The sequence below is a fragment of the Schistocerca americana genome, chromosome 8 (genome assembly GCF_021461395.2).
Source record: "Schistocerca americana isolate TAMUIC-IGC-003095 chromosome 8, iqSchAmer2.1, whole genome shotgun sequence".
Classification (NCBI taxonomy): domain Eukaryota; kingdom Metazoa; phylum Arthropoda; class Insecta; order Orthoptera; family Acrididae; genus Schistocerca; species Schistocerca americana.
Window position 1 is genome coordinate 227,122,427 of NC_060126.1, and position 12,285 is coordinate 227,134,711.

Consider the following 12,285-nt stretch of genomic DNA (forward strand, 5'->3'; position numbering starts at 1 on the left):
GTGTATCTAACGCAAACCCGATTTGCATCGTCATAGTGGGGCTACTAGCACCGCTCTAAATGCGACTGATTCGAAATTTGAATAAACATCATCTGTCAGATGTAGAAACACACCTACTAACTTGCGTTTATGTCGTACAGCTCCTTCTAGGTGTTGCATTTTTTTCCGTCAGTGTCTTTTTAAGGTAGGTTACATTGACACCTGAACATTCTTCCATAGTACGTACAAAGTACCTTCTTTTGTGTTATTAATAAGAATGTGGATGGCCCCTTTTTGATTCAATTATCCGAAATTACAACATCACATTGCATTCAATAAACAGAAAGCAAAATCAGGGAAAGGTTGAAAGTAACAATACCGATCAACGTGACGCGATGTGTAGTTACGTTTACACACCAAGTGTCGGTGATGGCATTAAGTAGACTAACACTTTTGTTAAATGTTTGTTCCTTGTTTCTCCACTTCGAAATATCCTTTTCTAGTTCAGGTCAGTTTCAACCTAACGTTATGGGATCATGAATATATGTTAATTGTGAACATTTTCATGTTTTATTCATAACCTGATGGATACGCTGGATTTAAAGAGTATCCATCGAGTTATAAGAAAAGCTAAAAAATGTTCACATCAAACATTTATTCATACTCCCTGTTAGGTCTAAAGTGAAAATTAGAAACTGAACTAAAAGAAAAAAAAGAGAGATTGAGAATTGTTGGATATCTTGAAGGGAAGAAATACGGAATACATATTAAAAAATTCTTTTTCAACTTAATGTCATGTACAGCATATGTGTTAACAGAACTTCACATCTGATCACGTTAATAAGTTCTGAATTACTTTTATGGCGTCTAACACTGCTTGACTTTAGCAAGGCTTTTGATACAGTTGACTTTGGTACATTACTAATTAAAATGAAACAGCTGAATTTCTCAAACAGCGCAATACACTGGTTCGACAGCTACCTCAAAAACAGAAGTCAACAAGTCATTTGCGGGTCGGAAAAGTCATCATGGAAAAACGTGCGCTCTGGAGTTCCCCAAGGCTTCGTCCTTGGTCCATTGCTCTTCTCACTGTACATTAATGATATTTCTTCAGTGTTTCACTCCTGCAACAACCATCTATATGCCGACGACATCCAACTGTACGTAAGTGCAAGTCCCAAGAACATTGCTGACGCAGTAGCGAGTACGAACGCAGATCATTGCTCTGTTTCTCGATGGGCACAGAACCTAGGTCTGAAACTAAACCCTAAGAAATCCCAGGTCATACTTATATCTCATCCAAAGTTAATCAGCCGGTACTTTCGCGAAACAGTCCCTCAAATACTCCTCAATGGTACCCAACTACCATACCAAAAAACAGTAAAAGATCTTAGAATAATCTTGGATGAACACCTAAACTGGGAAGAACAAACAGTCACAGCTTGCCGGAAATCGCTCTCCTCCCTACATGCAATTCAAAAATTTAGAAAAATATTTCCAACCCATGTTAAACAAAAATTAGTCCAAACACTAGTCTTGCCTAATCTTTACTACTGTGATGTAGTGCAACACGGCACAAATAGTGAAAATTCGAGATGCCTCGAGCTAGTGATGAATGCTTGCGTTAGATACGTGTGCAATATACGGTTGTATGATCATATCAGTCCTTCATACTCCCAGCTAGGTTGGACACGCCCACATAAGGCACGCGATCTCCACACGATGTGCTTACTTCATCGATTTCTTAGCCACTGGTGCCCCCAACATTTTTCTTCTCACATTAAACACCTATCATCATTCCACAACCGCAATACCAGATCGGATACGTCTAGCATCTTGGCTGTACCTTTACATAACACAAAATCTTTCTCCGTGTCATTCTCCATCTCAGCCATACGACCCAAGGAACGCGCTCCCCTGTGATCTGCGTCTTATCCAGAACCACTCAACATTCAAGAGGGAACTCAAGACTTACATATTAGGGACGGTATAGCCACCATTGTTGTGCCCCTCTCATCTCTTTCTTTCTCCTCTCCATCATAGCTTCGAATTTTACCATTCTATTTCTCTTCCTCTAACCTTTCTACCTCTTCTATATCTCTTTCACCCCATTCTATCGTCTTATGTCTCTGCTCGATGAGAATAACTCACAAGCTGCAAGAACATAACGAGAAAATTCCCAACTAGCAATAGGACTGACATTCATAAAAGAAAAATATATTTACTTTCATATACGTAGTCATTACTATTATTGTTTTTATTATTACTATTCTTGATTGTTATAATTATTTTTTGATTGTTATAATTATCATTGTACTACTGTTATAATCTCTATTTTTTTTCTTTAACATTAATACTGTGTAACACGTTATATGTCCTTAATGTTGTGTAGAAACTGAAATTCGTTCAATCTGAGTATGCCTGGTTAGGTGTAAGAGAGGGCCTGAAGGCCCTAATCTTGCCAGGTAAAATAAATGCATAAATAAATAAATATTTTCTGTTTACTGTATACATACTCGCGTCCATTGCCTGCAGATTTTTAATCCGCTGGGACAACTGAAGTTGTTCAATGTGTTTTGAAAGCTACTTTGTATGGTTGGTCAGGTGAACGTGGGAAATCTCCCAAAACCAACTTCTTATTGGTCGGCGGAAACGACTTTTAACAGCTTAGCATTGAACTAAGGCAGTCCTCGACTCTCCAGATTTCTACATTATTTTGCAGTCACGGCAACTGGTTTGCATAAGGCGCGGAAAGTTGCGCTGCGTTACACCCTCATAGAGTTGAGAAGGTCCCAACGTGGAGAGAACATCTTTCCGACCTTGAAAATTCTTTCCTTTTCCCTTCTTCCCAAGCAGAAAGGCATGCTTTCTTTTACTGACTGATGGATTTGCGTGTAAAAATTAAAGTACAGCTACATGACCATATTCTACAGAGTCAACTGCAACAACTCTTATGCGTAGAACCGAATGAAAACATAACCCTTGTCCTTAGAGACATAGTAGATTACTATTGGTGCAGCGAACAGAGGGAGCACCCTTGTGAGAATTGGCTGATGTACGAGTATTTCGTACAACCCGACCACGATATTATTGCACTTGGCCTCCTGTGGCCTTTATTGGAAACATACGGTGACGTTACAGAAAACAAGTGCTGTGGTGACTAAGGAAAAACGCATCGCACTGTGAATGCTTTCAGAACAGTTGTACGTATACCAACAGGTGATTCAGCGCGTCCTCGTGAAATATCACGGTAAAAATTCACGATATGGCGACCGGAATGTCCTGAACCCATGTGTAATAATATTGTGATCGACTAATATAATGTAGTCATGTTTATGTTGTGCTGGGAATCAGCACGGGAGGTTGCTGCATCGCTTCCTTTCTGCAGCTCGATGAGAGCTGTACCAGGAAGTGACAGAGAAAGGGTTGAGGGCTTTATGTCGGGGCTACTGTATTTTGTAAAGGCTCACATCCATTTCGGTGTAAAATGTCGTCGAAATCTCCACGGCATAAAGGAATAGGCGTAATTTCCCGTGAATAGAGCAATAACCAGAAAAATAAACAACTGTGTAAGTCACAGTTCTTACCGTCGCGGGTGGGAATGTTAAATCTGTAGTTTTGTTGAATCGCGGATAATCATATTGCTATAAATTCCGTAATCAAGAGAAACTGCTTATGCTGATTCCAGGACGCGACAGGTCCTCCCTCTTGCTCGCCCCTCCCCCTCCTCTCCCCATCCCCCCCCCCCCCCCACTTACGGACGTATGCATGAATAGTTTCAGTCGATGGTTACATGATGACAATTTACGAGTTCTTACATAGGACACTGGCCTAAAATTAATGTCAATTAATGTAATTTCCCACCGCAGAACTTGATACTGTCGCTTTATTCCCTTTATTCCGCGATCTTTGAAAATAGTAAATATGCAATAGAGTCCTAGCCTACTAGCAGAGCGAAGTCAGGAGCATCGGCAATTTCTCGTTTGTACACAGGTGGTTTACGTAGTTTAGTTTAATGGTATTCTTACTTGCTTCTGAGTAGAAGTGAAGAGAGGCTGTTTATTTAAATGTTTTAGTAATGTTGTTTATTTTACTGTAACTGTAGGAAATTTTTCGATCGGTTGTGTTTGAATGACTTCAATTTTCTTGGTTAGGGTTTCATTACCTCTGGTGATAATAACTGATTAAAGGTGAGTAGGGACTGCGCATGTTGGGTATGGATGCAGACGGTATTGGCAACTGACCATAAACAGCCGGAAGCTGTGTTGGACACGGTCGACAGGCTTCATGCTACTGTTCTCGGCGGTTGTGGCATTGGGGAATCTGAGACGAGCGCTTCGGCACTTCTGGAGCCTGTAGCGTCGCCTGGGATCCCTGATGTCGCTGCGTCTTCCATTTTGGACGTCTCCGCCGGTCAGCACTTACCTGACTGTGATTGGCGAACAGTGGCGGAGTCGCGAATCTCTGGAAGGGAGCTGAAATACTAGCCACACGGCTGTCCCCTTATATCTTAAAGTAGGGTTTCAAGTATTGCTTGTTGCAGAAAGTACGTCTGAGCCAACACAGGACACCACGACTGTTGGCTGTGTGGCCGATCTTCCTAACAGATCCGGACACGTGCAGAGTGTGGGATTGCTCGTCATTGGGACCTCGAATGTTAGGTGGGTGACGGGACCCCTCAGGAAAACACTAGGAGGTCGGGAAAGAAGGCCAGTCTACACCCTGTTTGCCAGCCAGAGAGCCTCGACCGAAATGTGGAGGAGCTTTTACCGGCATCGATTCAGCGCTCTGGGTGCACCCAGCTGCAAATCGTGGCGCATTTCAGGACGAATGACGCCTGCCGCCTGGGCTTAGAGTCCATTCTCGGTTCCTGTAGAAGGTTGGCTGATTTAGTGAAGACACCAACCCTTGCCTGCGGTGTGCAAGCACAGCTGTCGTTTTGCAGCACCGTTCCCAGAATTGATCGTGGCCCTACGGTTTGGAGCAGAGTGGAAGGTGTAAACAAGAGGCCAAGACGATTCAGCGACGGGGTAGGGTGCAAATTTCTAGACCTCCGCTATCGGGTGGAAAACTATAGGATTCCCCATCGTAGATCAGACGAATACTATATGCAGGAAATCGCCTAAAGAAAAAAATTCGAGTGTTCGCAATATCGGACCTACTGTGTGAATGGATTGAAGACATTCTAGCGAACAGAACACAGTGAGTCATTCTGAACGGAGACAACTTTTCTGACATGAAAGAGATTTCGAGCGTGCCCAGGGGAGTGTTTTAGAACCATTAGTTTTCGCAGTATGTTTAAATGACCACATAGATAGCATGGAAATTACGTGAGGCTTTTCGCAGATGATACTGTTGTACACTGTACACTACTGGCCATTAAAATTGCTATACCAAGAAGAAATGCAGATAATAAACGGGTATTCATTAGAAAAATATATTATACTAGAACTGAAATGTGATTATATTTTCACACAGTTTGGGTGCATAGATCCTGAGAAATCAGTACCCAGAACAATCTCCTCTGGCCGTAATAACGGCCTCGATACGCCTGGTTCAAAAAATGGTTCAAATGGCTCTGAGCACTATGGGACTTGAAATCTGAGGTCATCTGTCCACTAGAACTTAGAACTACTTAAACCTAACTAACCTAAGGACATCACACCCATCCATGCCCGAGACAGGATTCGAACCTGCGACCGTAGCGGTGGCACGGTTCCAGACTGAAGCGCCTAGAACCGCTCGGCCACACCGGCTTGCTATACGCCTGGGCATTGAGCCAAACAGAGCTTGGATGGCGTGTACAGGTACAGCTGCCCATGCAGCTTCAACACGATACCACAGCTCATCAAGACAAGTGACTGGCGTATTGTGACGAGCCAGTTGCTCGGCCACCTTTGACCAGACGTTTTCAATTGGTAAGAGATCTGGAGAATATGCTGGCCAGGGCTGCAGTTGAACATTTTCTGTATCCAGAAAGGCCCGTACGCTTCCAATGTGCGTTCACCGCGATGTCGCCAAACATGGATGCGACCATCATGAAGCTGTAAACAGAACCTGGATTCATCCGAAAAAATGACGTTTTGCCATTCGTGCACCCAGGTTCGTCGTTGAGTACACCATCGCAGGCGCTCCTGTCCATGATGCAGCGTCAAAGGTAACCGCAGCCATGGTCTCCGAGCTGATAGTCCATGCTGCCTCAAACGACGTCGAACCTTTCGTGCAGAAGGTTGTTGTCTGGCAAACGTCCCCATCTGTTGACTCACGGATCGAGACGTGGCTGCAGGATCCGTTACAGCCATGCGGATAAGATGTCTGTCATCTCGACTGCTAGTGATACGAGGCCGTTGGGATCGAGCACGGCGTTCTGTATTACCCTCCTGAACCCACCGATTCCATATTCTGCTAACAGTCATTGCATCGCGACCAACGCGAGCAGCAATGTCGCGATACGATAAACCGCAATCGCGATAGGCTACAATCCGACCTTTATCAAAGTCGGAAACGTGATGGTACGCATTTCTCCTCCTTACACGAAGCATCACAACAACGTTTCACCAGGCAACGCCGGTCAACTGCTGTTTGTGTATGAGAAATCGGTTGGAAACTTTCCTCATGTCAGCACATTGTAGGTGTCGCCACCGGCGCCAACCTTGTGTGAATGCTCTGAAAAGCTAATCATTTGCATATCACAGCATCTTCTTCCTGTCGGTTAAATTTCGCGTCTGTAGCACGTCATCTTCGTGGTGTAGCATTTTTAATGGCCAGTAGTGTATAAAGAGAAGTCGCGAAGCTAGAAAATTATGGTGAAATGCAGGAAGACCTGTAGAAGATTGATCCTTGATGCAGGAAGTGGAAACTGACCCTCAACTAAAACAAATATAACTTACTGCGAATACGTAGACTGAAAAACCAATTATTGTATGATTATACGATTGCACATCGGTTTCTGGAAGCAGACACATCCGTAAAATGTCTAGGACTCTGTGTATGGAGCACCTTGAAGTGGAACGACCATATAAAATTAAATGGCAGCCTGAGAATCACTGCAAGATTCATCTGGAATTGTAGTCCATTAAGAAGAGAAGTAGCTTACAAAATAGTCCTTCGACCAAGAACTGAATATTGCTCGTCAGTATGGGATCCATAGCAGAAGATACTGTTATAGAAATAGAGAAAATCCAGAGAAGAGCAGCGAGCTGTGTTACAGATTCATTTAGCATGTACGAAAGCATCACAGTGATGATCAACGACCTCCAGTGGCAGACGGTGCAAGAGAGGTGTTCTGCATCTCTGCATGTTTCATTTTGCTTCCACTTACGTATATGTCGCGAAAAACCATGAAGATGAAATTAGTGAGACATGAGCCATACGGAGGCTACCAGCAATCGTTCTTCCCACTAACTAGTCTTAACTGGAATAGGAAATATGGGGAGTGGGAGGGGGGTGGGGAGTGACAGTGGTCCACAAAGTATCCTCCGCCACACACCGCAAGGTTGCCTGCCAATTGTAGCTGTAGATGAAGTTTTTTCAGTCCTACTCATACAACTACACTAAAATTAGCCCCCACACATACTCCGGCGCGCCAGCACGCTCTTCATTTCGATCGTATGCACGAACGAGTTTTCGTTCTGATCAGTCGGACTGTGCAGATCAGCTGGACCTCTCAAGCTTTGCTGCCACCAGTAATCCGGTTCAGTGTTCAGGCCTAACTGGCAGGCCTGCCTGAGGCAGTACCGGCTCATTAATACGAGTTAGCTCAGATGAATGTCTCGCGGGTGATGTGCCGTCAGTTTATTGCGTACCAAACCATAGAACTCACTGTTTCGAGTCAGTAGACGTTTCATTGCCGGGGCTGGCAAATAGGAATTGTTTTCAAAATCAATGCTTCCACCAAGTGTGAAGTGCCTACTGAAATTTGATTCTTGTATACGAGATACTCATTTTACTAAGAACCTTCAACATCACAGCGCGTCAGCAATCGTTGGTTAATATATTAAAACACAAAAAACCCGCCTCGATTGCGAAAAAAGCACCTAGTGTTAGGTGTTAACCCAGGTTTCGGCGTAGATAACTACACCTTCTTCAGAACAACAATAAAACCCACAAGTGCCTAAGAAAACCTTTAAAAGAACACCATAGCTATACATTTATAAACGAAAAAGAAAAGGAAAACACAAACAGTACATATGTACACAGTCAAACCACTACTGAACTTAATGGTGTACGCTCCACCTCACACCGGCCTATGTTCGATGGGCCATGACCCGCCATAAACTGCAGCTACAAACGGTCGCTCACTTACAAACCTGACCTGCTATCTATGCACATGCGCAATACCATGCGCATACGAATACGAGAAAGTTTATACATGGTTCGGGGCTAAATACCCCATATATTCCCAACCGTGGATCAACGTATATCAAAAAATGAAATGGATAGAACAAGAGAGGAGCTAAGTAGGAGCTAAGGCCGGCCGGGGTGGCCGAGCGGTTCTAGGCGCTACAGTCTGGAACCGCGCAACCGCTACGGTTGCAGGTTCGAATCCTGCCTCGGGCATGGATGTGTGTGCTGTCCTTAGGTTAGTTAGGTTTAAGTCGTTCTAAGTTCTATGGGACTGATGACCTCAGAAGTTAAGTCCCATAGTGCTCAGAGCCATTTGAACCATTTTAGGAGCTAAGGTTTGAAGCTCCTCTTTTCATTCTCCCGTGTTTGCGACTTAAAAACTGGGTTGTTTTGGAAATCAGCCTTATGCAAACACAATTTTATATTTAGCCAGATACGTTTCGACACGAATGTATCATCTTCTGTGGGTCACATTTTTTTTTATTCTTAAAATTACGTAGTTAACTGAAGTGTATTGTTATACATCTATTTTAGTACTCGTTTTCGTCGTTTTTTGACAGCATGTTATTTGCAAAATTATCCGCCCTGTTTCCTGTCCCTGGTTGGTGTCTCAACCAGTTGCTATTTAGTGCACTGCTTTCACTCAGTTTTTACAAATTTCCGCTCACTACTTCACCTCACATGCACTTACACAAAATGTGGCGAAGTGTGATCTGAGCAGACACTTCAGGCAATACACTCAGTCTGAGCAGACACTTCGGACAACAGGCTCAATCTGTTCGCACCATCAACAGAACAGGCTCTGCTGACGGTATACTACGCCTTCCACATCACTGGCATCGGATTCTACACAGCGCTGGTGACTACTTTGAAGGACAGTAACAGGTGCAAACATGTAACTCTTTTGCATCGGTTGTGAATAAATAGTTGCCACTAAGTTCCAACCGTCGTACTCAAATACATAGATATGTAAACAGGCTGAATACAGCGCTGCGGTCGGCAACACCTATATAAGACAACAAGGCTCTGGCGCAATTGTTAGATCTGTTACCACTGCTATAGTGACAGGTTATCAAGATTTAACTGAGTTTGAACGTGGTGTTACAGTCGGCGTACGAGCTGTGGGACCAAGCACCTCCGAGGTAGCGATGGAGTGGGGATTTTCCCGTACGACCATTTCGCGGATGTTCCGTGAATATCAGGAATCCGGTAAAACATCAAATCTCCAACATCACTGCTGGCGGAAAAAGATCCTGCAAGAACGGAACCAACGACAGCTGAAGAGAATTGTTCAACGTGACAAAAGAGCAATCCTCCTGCAAATTTCAATGCTGGAGCAGCAACTAGTGTCAGCGTACGAAGCATTCATCGATATTGGTTTTAGGAGACGAAGGCCCGCTCGTGTACCCTTGATGACCGCACGACAGAAAACTTTACGCCTTATCTGGGTCCTGTCAACACCGACATTAGACTGTTGTTGACTGGAAACATGTTCAAAAATGGTTCAAATGGCTCTGAGCACTATGGGACTTAACTTCTGAGGTCATCAGTCCCCTAGAACTTAGAACTACTTAAACCTAACTAACCTAAGGACATCACACACATCCATGCCCGAGGCAGGATTCGAACCTGCGACTGTAGCGATCGCGCGGTTTCAGACTGAAGTGCCTAGAACCGCTCGGCCACTCCGGCCGGCGAAAACATGTCGCCTGGTTGGACAAGTCTCGTTTCAAATTGTATCGAGCGGATGGACGTGTACGGTTATGGAGACAACCTTGTGAATCCATGGACCCTACAAGTCATCAGGGGACCGTTCAACCCGGTGGAGGCTCTGCAGTGGTGTGGGGCGTGTGCAGTTGGAGTGACATCGGACCCCTGATCCTCTAGATACGACTGTAACAGGAGAAACGTACGTAAGCATCCTGTCTGATCACTTACATCCATTCATGTCCATTGTGCATTCCGACGGACTCGGGCAATTCCACCAGATCAATGCGACTCCCCACACGTCCAGAATTGCTACAGAGTGGCTCCAGGAACACTCTTCTGAGTTTAAACACCTCCGCTGGCCACCAAACTCCCCACACATGAACATTATTGAGCATATCTGGGATGCCTTGCAACTTGCTGTTACGAAGAGATTTCCACCCTCTTGTACTCTTACAGATTTAGGGACAGTCCTGGAGGATTCATATTGCAGTTCATTCCAACACTAACTACATCAGACATTGAAATTACAATTAAATCAATACCATTAGCTGCTGATGGGCGTTGATATACATCAACGGGGACAGTTGAAAATTTGTGCCCCGACCGGGACCCCAACTCGGGATCTCCTGTTTACATGGCCATGGCAGACGCTCTATCCATCTGAGCCACCGAGGGCACAGAGGATAGTGCGACTGCAGGGACTTATCGCTGGTAGCTCCCCGTGAGACCCACATTCTCAACTTATAGTCCACTCACTACATTCGAAGTTCCCCTGCCATTATACCCACTACTCGCGGCAGTCAATCTTACCGAGTCAAAATGGTGCAGGCAATTCGTGTGCATCCGCACTGAAGAAGGTCATCAGCCGGTTAGCCTTAACGATATAAAGATGGCATCTGTTCTTTCGGACATGTCAGAAAGAACAGATGCCATCTTCACATCAGATATTAGTCACGTCCATGCCAAATCGTGTTGTGGCACTTGTGCGTGCTCGCGGGGTCCCTACACGATATTAGACAGGTGTATCAGTTGCTTTGGTTCTTCACTGTGTATATACATAAATGGAAAAGCTTATATCTTATTGGCAAAATTCTCGAAAACTTCTTGACCGATCTACTCAAAAATTTTGCACGACACTCTAATAAACGTTCGGATACTATAAAGGGAAAAGCTGTTTGCAAAACTGTCCAGAAGTTCTTGACCAATTTACATCGGATTCGTACGCGATGCGCTAATAAGCATTTAGATGTACACATGCTATGCATATAGATGTATATACAAAGTGGAAATGTCGTTAGCAAAAGTCTCTAAATGTACTTGATCGATTTACTTCAAATTTTTACATGTTTAACAAACATGTACAAGTGCACATATACATTTTATATAAAAACATATAACACATAATAAAAGAAAAGTTGTTAACAATCGACTGAATGGACACAAGCTCCATATTTCTGATGTATATAACATATAGATAGATATATGTAACATGTAAAGGAGAAAAATTGTTGGCAAAAGTCTCGAAAAGTGTTTGACTGATTTACATCAAATTTTTATGCGATATTGTAATAAACGTTCGGATGGACATAAGCCACATATTTTTAGTGTATATAGGGTGATTAGAATGTAACTGTGTACACTTTGCGGGTGCCATGTATGCTTCAAAATAAGAGAAAACGTTAAATAAAGTTTTGTCTGAATTTGCTTTATTTCTGAGTTGTGCAGTAGAGTATGGATCACATATGCAACATAAAAAACAGTAAATTACTTCTTCTAATTACTTCTCCTCAGAAAGAAAAATCATAAAGGGACCAGAAATTCAACACTACTACCTACTGTACTTTACTCTAGGACATGTTCAGAATGATGTCCATGCAGACCAAGAACGTGATGTGCTCGACTTCTTACCAGTCTTGGAAAGTTGGAGGCTCTCTTCATCCCAGCCTGCAGAGTAGCATGGCTATTTCTGTTCGCTGCTGTATTTGTGCTACATCCTAAATTGCAACACCATACACGGGTCCTTGAGAGATGTCCAGGGGTTAAGATCCGCAGATCCGACGGGCCAAGCTACTGGTCGTGCACGAGCTGTTCACTTATCAGTGTGACCAACTTTGAAATACTGTCTTGCCCCCTGACTGAAATGTGCAGGGGCACCGTCGACAAAGACACATCGATCGAAATGAAGGCGAACACGACACGCCGAAAACTTGTACTGGCCCATGATGTAATGCCTACCACAAAAGACATTTT